The 12,055-nt window shown below is 39.4% G+C and overlaps 1 long non-coding RNA gene across 1 annotated transcript in view; it reads left to right on the plus strand.

Annotated features, from left to right (window-relative positions):
• Positions 1-1,302: 1,302 nt before the first annotated feature.
• The window catches only part of LOC117814902, a 55,499-nt gene continuing 44,746 nt past the window's right edge, over positions 1,303-12,055 (plus strand). The window contains exon 1 of the long non-coding RNA XR_004631665.1: positions 1,303-1,579. This is a non-coding gene — a long non-coding RNA (uncharacterized LOC117814902). The remainder of the gene's footprint in view (positions 1,580-12,055) is intronic.

A 12,055-nucleotide genomic window follows, 5' to 3' on the forward strand; every position in this document is an offset into this window, starting at 1 on the left:
TTCCAGGAACTTGAACGTCATGTGAAATCAACTATCTCTCTGCAATGACCATCTCACTGAATGCTTCTATGATAAGAATGTATACAAGCAGAGAAAAGGACAAGGTCTGGTGTCTCAAGGGACTCCTGGTTTGCCATTTACCGCCCTCTAGTGGACTGCTCAAGTGTAACTGTCAGTCAACATGGAAAGGTTATCAAACTGTTGACTGTTGGAGAAGAGGAAAATCCACAGGCCTCAGCACAAATGATTCAGAGTTTCACTTGATGGTTGATGACTATATTAAGATGACTATTCAGCTGATGAATTCTTGTATTTTAGTACACATGAATTTACACCTGATAAAATCTTCAATTTTAATGGTTGCAATAAATGAATCTGACTTTCAGAGTCCCTGTAGAGATTTCATTTAACAAAAATATCTCCACCTTTGAAGGTTTGAGATAAACACTATGCCAGGTATTTGTTTTCATAAGGAGAGTGTCACAATGTGTCTGCTTTATTATCTTTTTTTTATTTAGATCTTCTCTTAAAAGGGCCACAAAACACACATCATCAGCACCCTCCTTTTTTAGACTTGAACAAATAGTCTGCTTTAATGTCTAAAAATCACTTAGTCTGAAATAATCTTCAGTGCTCTCTTCTCACTTGTCAGCAACCTCAGTTTTGAATTTAACATTTTGTTTAATTCTAACGTTTTTTGTGAACAGTCTTTGAAATTACTGTTATAAAACATGTTTTGAGGTTTAGGAGAAAAACTTGGAATGCTGTAGTTTTTAGCACATTGTCATTAGCTGAATTTATTGGAGGCCTGGAGTTTGCAGCTTGTGACATGCAACCACTTATTATCCAATTTTCATCCTACATGAGTGACTAAAAATGTGTAAGATATTTGCTACATAACAAAAACATATTTCAATAAAAAAAAGGGGGGGACGTGGAGCTCTTTTATTAAATGTTCCAACTTTGAATTCCTTTTCTCATTCACTTTAAAAAAAAAAGTTTTTAAATATTTACCCACGTTATTGCAAGTCAAACATTTGTTTAGTTTTCTTTCGTTTTGAATTTGTCCTCTACTTGGACCATCAACAGCCTATTTATGTTTTATTTTTTTATTATTATTATTTTGCATTTTATTTATTTATTCATTTATTCATTTTATTAAACATTTGTAAATAATACAATGCTAAACACTACAGACGTGCTCAAACAAATCCAAATACCCTAATATCAGATATCATCAGCCTTAATTGATTTCCCAATAAAGTCTCAGTGACGAAAGTGCGCATGACGGCTGAACTTTGCAGCTGGTCTTCTGACATGATTCCAGGGTCTCTCTAGTATCACTGAAGTTTGATTAAATGTATTCAAACAAACATTAATTTGACAGTTTTTTGTCTAAGAGTTTAAAATAGTGTTGACATGTTTTGCTAAAGGAAAAGCATGGCCTCACAACTTTAGAGTTAATTGTTTCGTTGAGGATGCTAACTCTTAAAGAGGTGAAGATAAAGCCCCAGGTGGAGGACAAGGAGAAAGGCGAGAGGGACGGATGAAAGAGGACTAAGTGGAGAGCATTAAACAGGTAAGTTAGTTCTGCAAGCTAAATGTTAAATATGTGAAATGCTAACTTTCTCTTGGTTCGCCTTAAACTGCGAGCGAGTTAACAGAATGCATGTGTGTTGTTTCTATAATACAATTTTCAACAAAACAATGCTGCTGTGTTTTTTTTGTTGCTCAGATAAGATGTTGTAAATCCACACATGCTTTCTGTGGTGTTTCAATTTTGTGTTGTTTTTATAATTTTTTGCATGCTTTTTTTAATCAAAAGTATTGCACGGAATTAATTGTGCTTGGATTTTGCATATTTTTTATTAGGCTGTATCAGGGTTATTAATCATATTTTAGCAGTAGTAATATTTATATCAAAATTATAATATTAAAAAATAACAGCCTGTTTGACTGAATCAAAAGCTCCCTCTAAACTAACCTGTGATTTACTGAAGTCTCTCTGATGACTCCTGACATCAGTTTAATGTCTCTTTTCTTATGTGGCTTTAAATGTTAAACACTGCCTTGTTCAGGAAGTCAGATAAAGTCACGCTCCAAATTTTAAGACCACAAACACTTGGCTTTCTCCCCCTTTTTTTTAATTTCCCTTTCTCTTCCATGTATTTGTCCTGTTGTTCTGACATTGTTGTCAAAGTTCCTCAAAATCTACAAGTGCCTAATATCTCAGAGGACTTGGGGTTTGAAGCCAAAAATGCTTTTCAGGAGGTAACTTATTCTCAGTGTGGGGAGGATTCGGGCCAAGTTTGGGCCCCGAGGTGGCTTACAAGAGGCTATTAGAGGCCTGCGGCGGGATGCCTCACAAATCCAATTAGGAAGAGCTGGGCTGGACCTGGACTCTGCGCTGCTGCCTGTCAGTCAAAGCTGGAGTCCAGTTCCCAGAGATATGTGAGTGTGTGTCAGGGGGAGGACGGAGCTAGGTTTGTGGAGTGTATGGGAGTGTATTGTGTGTTTGCATGGTTATATTGTTGGTGTGTACCCCTAAAGAAAGCAGGGCATTACTGGCAGTGTTATTGTGGGAAAGCTTCATGCAGGGTCCCTTGGTAAATGTAGTCCAATCCACTATAACCAATGCAGAATCTGACTGACTATTACCTAATCAGTGATGTCATCTCCCTGCTGCACATGAGCTTTGACTGACATCACTTAAAAGGCTGCCCCTCCTCAGTGTTGTACCATGAAGTGAAAGACTACAGTGTCATTAAACTATCAAATATGTGACAGGCTCATTTTACAGCAGTAAATCAGTCTAATGTTGTGTTGTCTTTTTCTCCTATTACTGTAATCGAAGACCTAGACTGTGATGCCTTTGCATATTGCACCAGTTTTGCTCTTTACCTAAAAACAGACACAGAAACCAAATTTATTTTAATAGCTATTTGTTTGGACATTGTAGCAAAGGGTGGTGGCTGGGAGTGGAACTACCTACCGCTGTGGCAAGGACTATGGCTTTCCCCTACTCTCTACTCTCAACATTTCCTGTCTCTCTGCAGCTGTCCTACCTCCTAAAGGCAAAATAAATATATAATAATAATAATACCTTTATTTATATAGCACCTCTTGAAAACCACGGCTTACAAAGCGCTTCACAAATACAAAGAGTACTCTACAGCAGTTGTTCTCAAAGTGGGGTCCTGGGACCCCTGGGGATCCGCGAACCATAGCGTGGGGGTCCATGAAATAATTCTAATAAATTTCTAATAAATTATAAAATTGTGCTGTGTCATTACAAAACAGCATGAACACCATTGTTATGATACCATTTAGTGGCTCAAAGGGATATGTGAGTCTTGCTACTGTTAATTTTCTGAAAGCGTTTAAGATCAATTACTTGAAAAGTATAAATGCTGTCATGTTGAGTCCACAAGGAATAAAATGACCCTCTGTTTTAAAGTATACAAGTGGTATTTACTTGATTCAAATTGAGGTGTTATCTGTTTATCACTGTGGTACAGGTCTGAGGTATTTACATTGATACGTTTTACAATACAAATAGTTCCAAGGGCAACTAAGAGTGCAAATGGTAGTAAGCATGTGCTTTAGTGATGGGATTTCAGAGAGCCGGCTCTTTTAACTTGACTCCCAAAAAAGAGCCGGCTCTTTTAACTCGACTCCCGAAACGGCTCTTAATTTAGGATCTTTTGTAGCCGTATGTTTCACCTTAGCTTTGCAAAAAATAATGGTTTGTGTTGAAAACCCTTTTGCATACAGTGTTTTTATGAGAAGACTTATAATTGACCAGTTTTGTGCATTTATTCTGTTACAAAACTATTCTTACCTTAACCCTAGGGTTCTGATTAGGGTTAGGGTTGTGATTAGGGTTAGGATTAGGGTTAGGGTTAGGGTAAGGGTTGTGATTAGGGTTCTGATTAGGGTTAGGGTTAGGGTTGTGATTAGGGTTAGGGTTCTGATTAGGGTTCTGATTAGGGTTAGGGTTGTGATTAGGGTTGTGATTAGGGTTAGGGTTGTAGTCAGGGTTAGGGTTGTTATTAGGGTTCTGATTAGGGTTAGGGTTAGGGTTGTGATTAGGGTTCTGATTAGGGTTAGGGTTCTGATTAGGGTTAGGGTTAGGGTTGTGGTTAGGGTTAGGGTTGTGGTTAGGGTTAGGGTTGTGGTTAGGGTTAGGGTTGTGATTAGGGTTCTGATTAGGGTTAGGGTTGTGATTAGGGTTAGGGTTAGGGTTAGGGTTGTGATTAGGGTTCTCATTAGGGTTAGGGTTGTGATTGGGGTTAGGATTAGGGTTAGGGTTCTGATTAGGGTTAGGGTTGTGATTAGGGTTGTGATTAGGGTAAGGGTTGTGACTAGGGTTAGGATTAGGGTTAGGGTTAGGGTTAGGGTTGTGATTAGGGTTCTGATTAGGGTTAGGGTTGTGATTAGGGTTAGGGTTAGGGTTCTGATTAGGGTTAGGGTTGTGATTAGGGTTCTGATTAGGGTTAGGGTTGTGACTAGGGTTAGGATTAGGGTTAGGGTTAGGGTTAGGGTTGTGATTAGGGTTCTGATTAGGGTTAGGGTTGTGATTAGGGTTAGGGTTATGATTAGGGTTAGGGCTAGGGTTAGGATCAGGGTTAGGGTTAGGGTTAGGGTTATGATTAGGGTTAGGGTAAGGGTTAGGGTTAGGATTAGGGTTAGGGTTAGGGTTAGGGTTAGGATTAGGGTTAGGGTTAGGGTTATGATTAGGGTTAGGGTTAGGGTTAGGATTAGGGTTAGGGTTAGGGTTAGGATTAGGGTAAGGGTTAGGGTTAGGATTAGGGTTAGGGTTATGATTAGGGTTAGGGTTAGGGTTAGGATTAGGGTTAGGGTTAGGGTTAGGATTAGGATTAGGGTTAGGGTTATGATTAGGGTTAGGGTTAGGGTTAGGGTTAGGATTAGGGTTAGGGTTATGATTAGGGTTAGGGTTAGGATTAGGGTTAGGGTTAGGATTAGGGTCAGGGTTAGGGTTAGGGTTAGGATTAGGGTTAGGGTTAGGATTAGGGTTAGGGTTAGGGTTAGGATTAGGGTTAGGGTTAGGGTTAGGATTAGGGTTAGGGTTAGGGTTAGGATTAGGGTTAGGGTTAGGGTTAGGGTTATGATTAGGGTTAGGGTTAGGATTAGGGTTAGGGTTAGAACCAGAACTAAACTTAAGCAAACAATACCAGAACCAAACTCAAAGCAAACAGAACCAGAACCGAACCAGAACCGAACCAGAACCGAACCAGAACCGAACCAGAACCGAACCCAACCCAACTGAACCAGAACCGAACTGGACCAGAACCGAACTTAACCAGAACCGAACTGAACCAGAACAGAACCGAACCAGAACCGAACCGAACCCAACTGAACCAGAACCGAACTGGACCAGAACCGAACTGGACCAGAACCGAACTTAACCAGAACCGAACTGAACCAGAACAGAACCGAACCAGAACCGAACTGGACCAGAACCGAACTGGACCAGAACCGAACCAGAACCGAACCAGAACCGAACCAGAACCAAACTCAAGAAAACAGAACCAGAACCAATTCAAGCAAACAGAACCAGAACCAAACTCAAGCAAACAGAACCCGCAAGCATCATTATAATGTCCTCATTGCAGGTTGGCATTGAGAAAAATCTGATGCCTCAGCTTGGATGGGCTGATCCGATTTCTCCTCTCAGTGAGAATTTGCCCTGTCTTTGAGAAGAACCCTAACCCTAACCCTAACCCTCTCAGAAGGAACAGATGAAGCCATCCCCTCCATCAGCTATATCCTATATCCTCACATGTGATTGGCCGCATTGCCAGCATGCTGACCAATCAAAACAAAGTTCTGCTGTGAGCAGAGCTGGGGCTGAACACTGTGAGAGCTGAAAAGCATAAAAAAGAGCTTGTGACTGAATCCCTCTCAGTGTTTTGTTATTTAAAAATCACTTTTTCTTTAATTTCCTGAAAAGCTGTTGTTTTGGAGATAAGAGTTTTCAGCCTGACAGACATTAATCAGTTTTTTTTCTACAGTGAATTTACCAGGTTTTTGTTTATTTTTTCTATTTCAAGAAATTGTTTTATTAAGTATTTTTAAAATTAAAATTAAAGTCAGTATGACGATCAAAGTTCAAAAGTAGTGCTTTTTTAATGGATTCAAACCAGCCTGGGTGAAATAATCAGACGTTAGGGTGAATTCCAATTATAAGAATTCATTAAGAAGAGGAAAACAAAGGTCAATAGGTCATCGCTTTACATTGAAATGTGTCAGATCTCTGTCTTGTCCCAAAGCCAAAAAGGTGTCCCATTCACGTAAAGAAAGCACAATACCATAAAGAACATTGTCGTATAAATATCTGCATTTTTCAGGAGCAGAAATTGGTCCACAGAGACAGAATATGAATCATGCGCTAATGTTGTTACCTCTACACATAAATGTCTTCTCCAGTTAAAGCAGACAGGGGAGGAAGGTTCCCTGCAGTGTGGTGGCCAAAACAAACTGCAGCCCGGCTCCCTGCAGCCCACAGCGGTCAATATATCTGACATGAGTGTGTTTGGTTTGTCTCCAGGTGGTTCATACACACTATAAATATACACAGGAGGAGCAGGGACATACAGGCTGGAGGAAGCCAGAGATATTGTTCACATGTGCACATTAAATAACACTTATGTGACATGAATCTGTAGCGTACTAGAATATGAATGTGTGGGGAAATGATCAAAAATACAGTGGGGGGTCTTGGGGTTTAAAATCAGGTGTTTTGTAGTGAGTCCACTAGAGGGCGGCATAGTCTCAGTATCACTCCCTTCAGGGATCAAAGTTAAGACACTTTATTCACACAGGCACACACTTCAATCATTTATGGTTGAGAGGAAAACAATAAGAATAAAGCTATAAAAAAAAGGTTTTTTTAATTTTATATTTTTCTCAATCTACTTTATTTTTTTATTTTTTTGCTTGTTCCTTCTCTTATCCCCCCAAACTTGAACTGACAACTCTCCAATTGCTCCAAGGATTATTACCACTATTATATTATTATATAGTATTATTATTATTATTATTATCTAACAGCAGTCATCTGAATTTTTTGCATTCTAAAATGTGTACTTTATACACACCTGAGGGTAAGAAAGGCTAAGATTAATACAGCAAAGATGCATATGTATTAATACTCTATACTTAGTCCTAAGTTCCTCAGTTCTTTCAGCATCTTATTTTTTATTTTTCATTCTTCTTCTTCTTCTTCTTCTTCTTCTTCTTCTTCTTCTTCTTCTTCTTCTTCTTCTTTCTTCTTCTTCTTCTTCTTCTTCTTCTTCTTCTTCTTCTTCTTCTTCTTCTTCTTCTTCTTCTTCTTCTTCTTCTTCTTCTTCTTCTTCTTCTTCTTCTTCTTCTTCTTCTTCTTCTTCTTCTTCTTCTTCTTCTTCTTCTTCTCCTCCTCCTCCTCCTCCTCCTCCTCCTCCTCCTCCTTCTTATTTATTTTTTGTGTGTGCATATATCGTGTTCTTAACTTTAGGATTGTAGGGTTGGGATAAGGACATCTAAAACATTTTTTTAAATTCATTCTATTTTAAGTTGTTACTATGTACAGCACTTTGTGTTGCAATGTCATTGTATGGAAAGCGCTTTACAAATAACATCTGATTGATAGATAAAAAGATTGATTTATGTGCACTCCTATTTGAAAGCCTTGGAATAAAAACAGAAGTAAGTTTTCTTGAATCATTTCAAGAATCTAACTGCTTCAGTCACATATTGATGTTGCATCTAGGTTTCCAAATAGTTGTGGCAATAATGTGTTCATGCAAACATAAGAGAGGATGAGAAAGCTCAAATGAAGTAGTTCTGAACTCTTGGATTACTACGCCATCTGCTGGTTGAAGTGCCACATCATCCTGAGGCATACGTCCCTTTTTCATGGAGCTTGTATGACTCCACTCGTTTTTTTTTTTCTTTCACAGCTTCGCTCTCCATCTTTCAATCAATCCCTTTCTTCATGTCCAGCAGCCTGCACATTCATGATCATACACCCTTCACTGACCCGCTGTGTGTGACACCTACATAACAAAGGTGATAATTAACAATTACCACATGTCGTACCATACGCCCTGCTGTCCAGATATTCAGATTTAAAAGTATATGGACGGGCACACAGTGTGCGTTAATCTGCTACTGTAAGAGCCTCCATGCTTACATAAAGACTGTCTGAGAGATTGAAACTGGATCTGGAGATTGCTCACAGTACTGTGTGTTCCATTTCATGATAAAGGTGTTGGATTGGGTAGAGTTTAGAGCTTTGTGCTGGCTTGTCTGGCTTGTTCACATCAAACCTATCATCAAAAATGGTCTCAAATTAACTTATATATTCTTCCAGTCCAAAAAATAGTCAAATTAAGTCAAAAAATAGTCAAATTAAGTCAAATAAATCTGAGTTTAGGAGGTTTATTTTTCCTCAATACACTCACGAGGAATTCTGACATTATTTCCTGGCTCTGTGACTGGCGTCTGTTTACGAAACAGCAGGACCACTGTGCTTTTCTTTTCTCTCAGGGTGATTTTATTTTTCTTAAAACACAGAACAAGTGGCTCTGAAACCTCTTGAAGATGATGTGGGGTTGGGGGGAGCACCAGCTGGGACTGCACTCTCTCACCTTATTTCATCAGGGCTGATGGAAGACTGCAGAGCGTGGGCGTTACGTGGGGGCACTTAGTCCAAGGAGCAGAGCATGAAAGGACAGATGAATCCACTTAATACCAAACAATCTGAGACGAGGCGGAGTGGCAGTGATGGCAGGTGGTGGCAGAGGAGTTATTTTTCAGTCAGGTAGAAGAATGAAGACTTGAAGAATGTTTGGTACCTCTGCACAGACATCATTAACTGAGCTCTTTACTCCCCTGGAGGATTACTGAAACCCATCACATCAGGCTGTTTCCTTTATTTACACATTTAAGAGATATTTTCACGAGTAAAATACTGATGAAATGATGCTGTCATGAATTTATTACAATTCAAGCTGAGCTGATGTGGTGATGGTGATGTTACTGAGCAACTGAGGAGATCATGGATACAAGTTTACAAAGTAAGAGATGCTGCCTTTGATATGTTCGTTTAAAATAACGCAGGGTAGTGATTATCATTCATTTAAAACACCTCGACATGTTTTCAAGCAGAGGAAACACTCCTACCTGCTGCACGTCACTTCAATTTACAATTTTAATAATAATAAAAAAAAATGTTTTCACTTTTTTTATTATAACTTTCTCATAGACAGATACAAAACAAACAGATAAATGCATACACAAAAAGAGACATTTTGGAGGTTGGAATCAATCAGCAACAATGTGAAATATGCAATTTACATTAAGATAAACTAACCCTGTAGAAGAAAAAAAACAAAAACAAACAAACAGAAAAAAACATGTAGGCAATGTCATTTTAGGTGCCTGGAGTCCTGTGAGGACTGAGTGAGGTTGCAGTATTTCTGAATTAAAGCTGGGGTTGGTAATCAGATTTAGATACACTTTTTGTCATACTGGTTAAAATGATCTTTATGTCCTGATGGCAATGAATACATAATGTGTTCCTAAAAAAGAGTGAAAAAAACCTGCTATCTACAGCCGGAGTAAACCTGGGAAAACACCAACCAATCACCGTTTTTTGGCTCCCCAAATTTTAAACCAATCAAATCCCGTCCAGCCGTTCTGCCCTCCTCCTGCGCGTACATTTCCCCGGCGTGCACTCCTCCGAGTCCCCGTCTCCTGCCTCTACTTCCCCTGACTCTATTTACTGCCCCTCTCGCTCGTCCTCGGGCCTGTCCCCTCTGACCCGATGAGGTGCTTTGCTCAGGACTGTAGTCCGGATCAGAGTCTAAAAAGCTCTCACCAACAAGCAGAATAATTAATGACGTTCAGTAAGTCCTACAGAAAATATATATGTACTGTAGCGTCCGTCCGGACGCTGTAGGGATGACGAGCCGATTCGTGAACACGTTGAGTTTTAATAACCGGTCACTGTCGGCCGTGATCACGCCAACCAACAAAGCAACAATCAATGTTTGAATGAATGAAAAACTTCTCCTCTCCTCTCTCCCACTCGCACACTCTACACCTCTCCTGATGCCTTCACTGACCGTCAACACTGTAGGAATGAAGAGCATCTACACTGAACACGTTTAACAAACAGTAGAGTTGTTACAGTATTATATGTGTTATAACTTAACTCCTGATATCGTGTCACCGGTACAACTGGATAATGCTAGCATGACAGTTGTGAGTACTAACAGCAGCCATGTTTGTTTGTGTTTTTTACTTTCACTATAATAATGTTTTGGTGAGGACCGGTTTTGAATCAGTCACGATCATATGGTCGAGAATCAGCGGCGCTCGTGCATGTGAGCGGGGGGGCGTCGTTTTGGAGGAGCTCTGAGGGAGGAGGGGAGGGGTTAGACGGAGTCATGAGGAAAAGCTACATTCAAATTCATGCTGGTTTTCCGAGACTACCAACCCTAGCTTTAAAAGAGCAGAAGCTAATCACTTGGAATTGCAGGCAGGTTAATTTTTTCTTTAATGTAATTCCAAAAGGGATTCCATATTTTATTAAAAGTCTTTGTTGAGCCTCTCATGGAATACTTCATTTTCTCTAATTTAAAAAAATAGAGAACGTCCCGTATCCAGTGTGCAGAGGTAGGTGGGTGTGCATCTTTCCATCTGAGTAATATTAAGCGTCTGGCAAGCAAGGTGACAAAAGCGACAGAGTCAGCCTCTGCCTTTGAGAGTGAAGATATGACTGGATGAGTACCAAAGATACCTATTATTTTACTTTTAGTGTTCATTCATAATGTGAAGCAGCCAGTTACAAGACTTAAAAACCTAAAACATCAACAAAAAAAGAAAGAAAAAAAAAGAGTGAGTCAAAGCTACAAGATTCAACTCCCTTCAAAGAACAATAATCCCCAACCATGGCACTGCCTCAGTGAAGCAATACAGCCCATTTAAAGCTGCCTCGGTAGATATTTTTGTATTAACAATTGGCATGTTTGGGATTTCTAAAATTCCCGTCTCTTTAGATCTATGGTTTGGTGTTTCCGCCAAAAACATCATCTCATCAAACCCTTTAGTCACGACAGGAGAAGGCTGTGATCTGTCCAGCTCTGATGAATGCAAATGTTTTTAATATTTGGAGCTGCTCTGTAAATATTACTCATAAAACCTTGTTAGCTTCAGGTGCTTTTTTTCCCCAGTTGAGCCCTGCATTTAGCAAAACAGCAAAAATACTGCACAAATAGTATTTTTTCAAGTAGAGAAAACATGCAGTGGAATGTGGATGTATGGGGGAAGTTTTGCTTGACAATTACAAAGATGTCATAATAAACTAAGAGCAGATGGAGAGTGAAGCTAACTGCACTTTTTATTATCTTTTCTAGCTCATATGTAGTTTAAAACTCATTCTAGCAGAGGTTGTGATTTATGGCGTAGTTTAAAGTTGTGTCACATCAAATTAAATCAAGTTAATTTAGTCTTTCATCACCCAAAAAGGTTCCTATTGTAAATAAATAATTAAAGGTGACATATCATGCAAAATTGACTTTTTAATGGTTCTCTACCTGAAATATGTGTCCCTGGCATGTCTACAAACCCCCCGAGAATGAAAAAAATCCATTCTGCCCCTGTTTTGATTTCTCCACCTTTCTGTAAATGTGTGTGAAACGAGCCGTTTCAGACTTCCGTGTTTTTGTTACGTCACAACAATATCCGGTCTGTCACGGAGTCAGAGTTCGGAGCTTGTTCAGCCCATAGACTGTATAAAATAATACTGAATCCCTCCTCCGTTTTTCATTACCTGCACAAATGTTTGCTAACAAGGAGCTTAGGAGGGAGGCATGCTAGTTGTAGGCTGTCTTAATAAACACAAAGGTCGGTTTTACTCCCCACGTCTGCAGATTTGAAGATCTAGTGGATGATTTCTATTTGTCATGGATAAGTGCTAGCGCTAATTAGCATAGCCACATAGCTACATGTTCATAGCTGTAGCTGTAGCTGTGTACCAAGACACACG

This window comes from Notolabrus celidotus, chromosome 6 (genome assembly GCF_009762535.1).
Source record: "Notolabrus celidotus isolate fNotCel1 chromosome 6, fNotCel1.pri, whole genome shotgun sequence".
Taxonomy (NCBI): domain Eukaryota; kingdom Metazoa; phylum Chordata; class Actinopteri; order Labriformes; family Labridae; genus Notolabrus; species Notolabrus celidotus.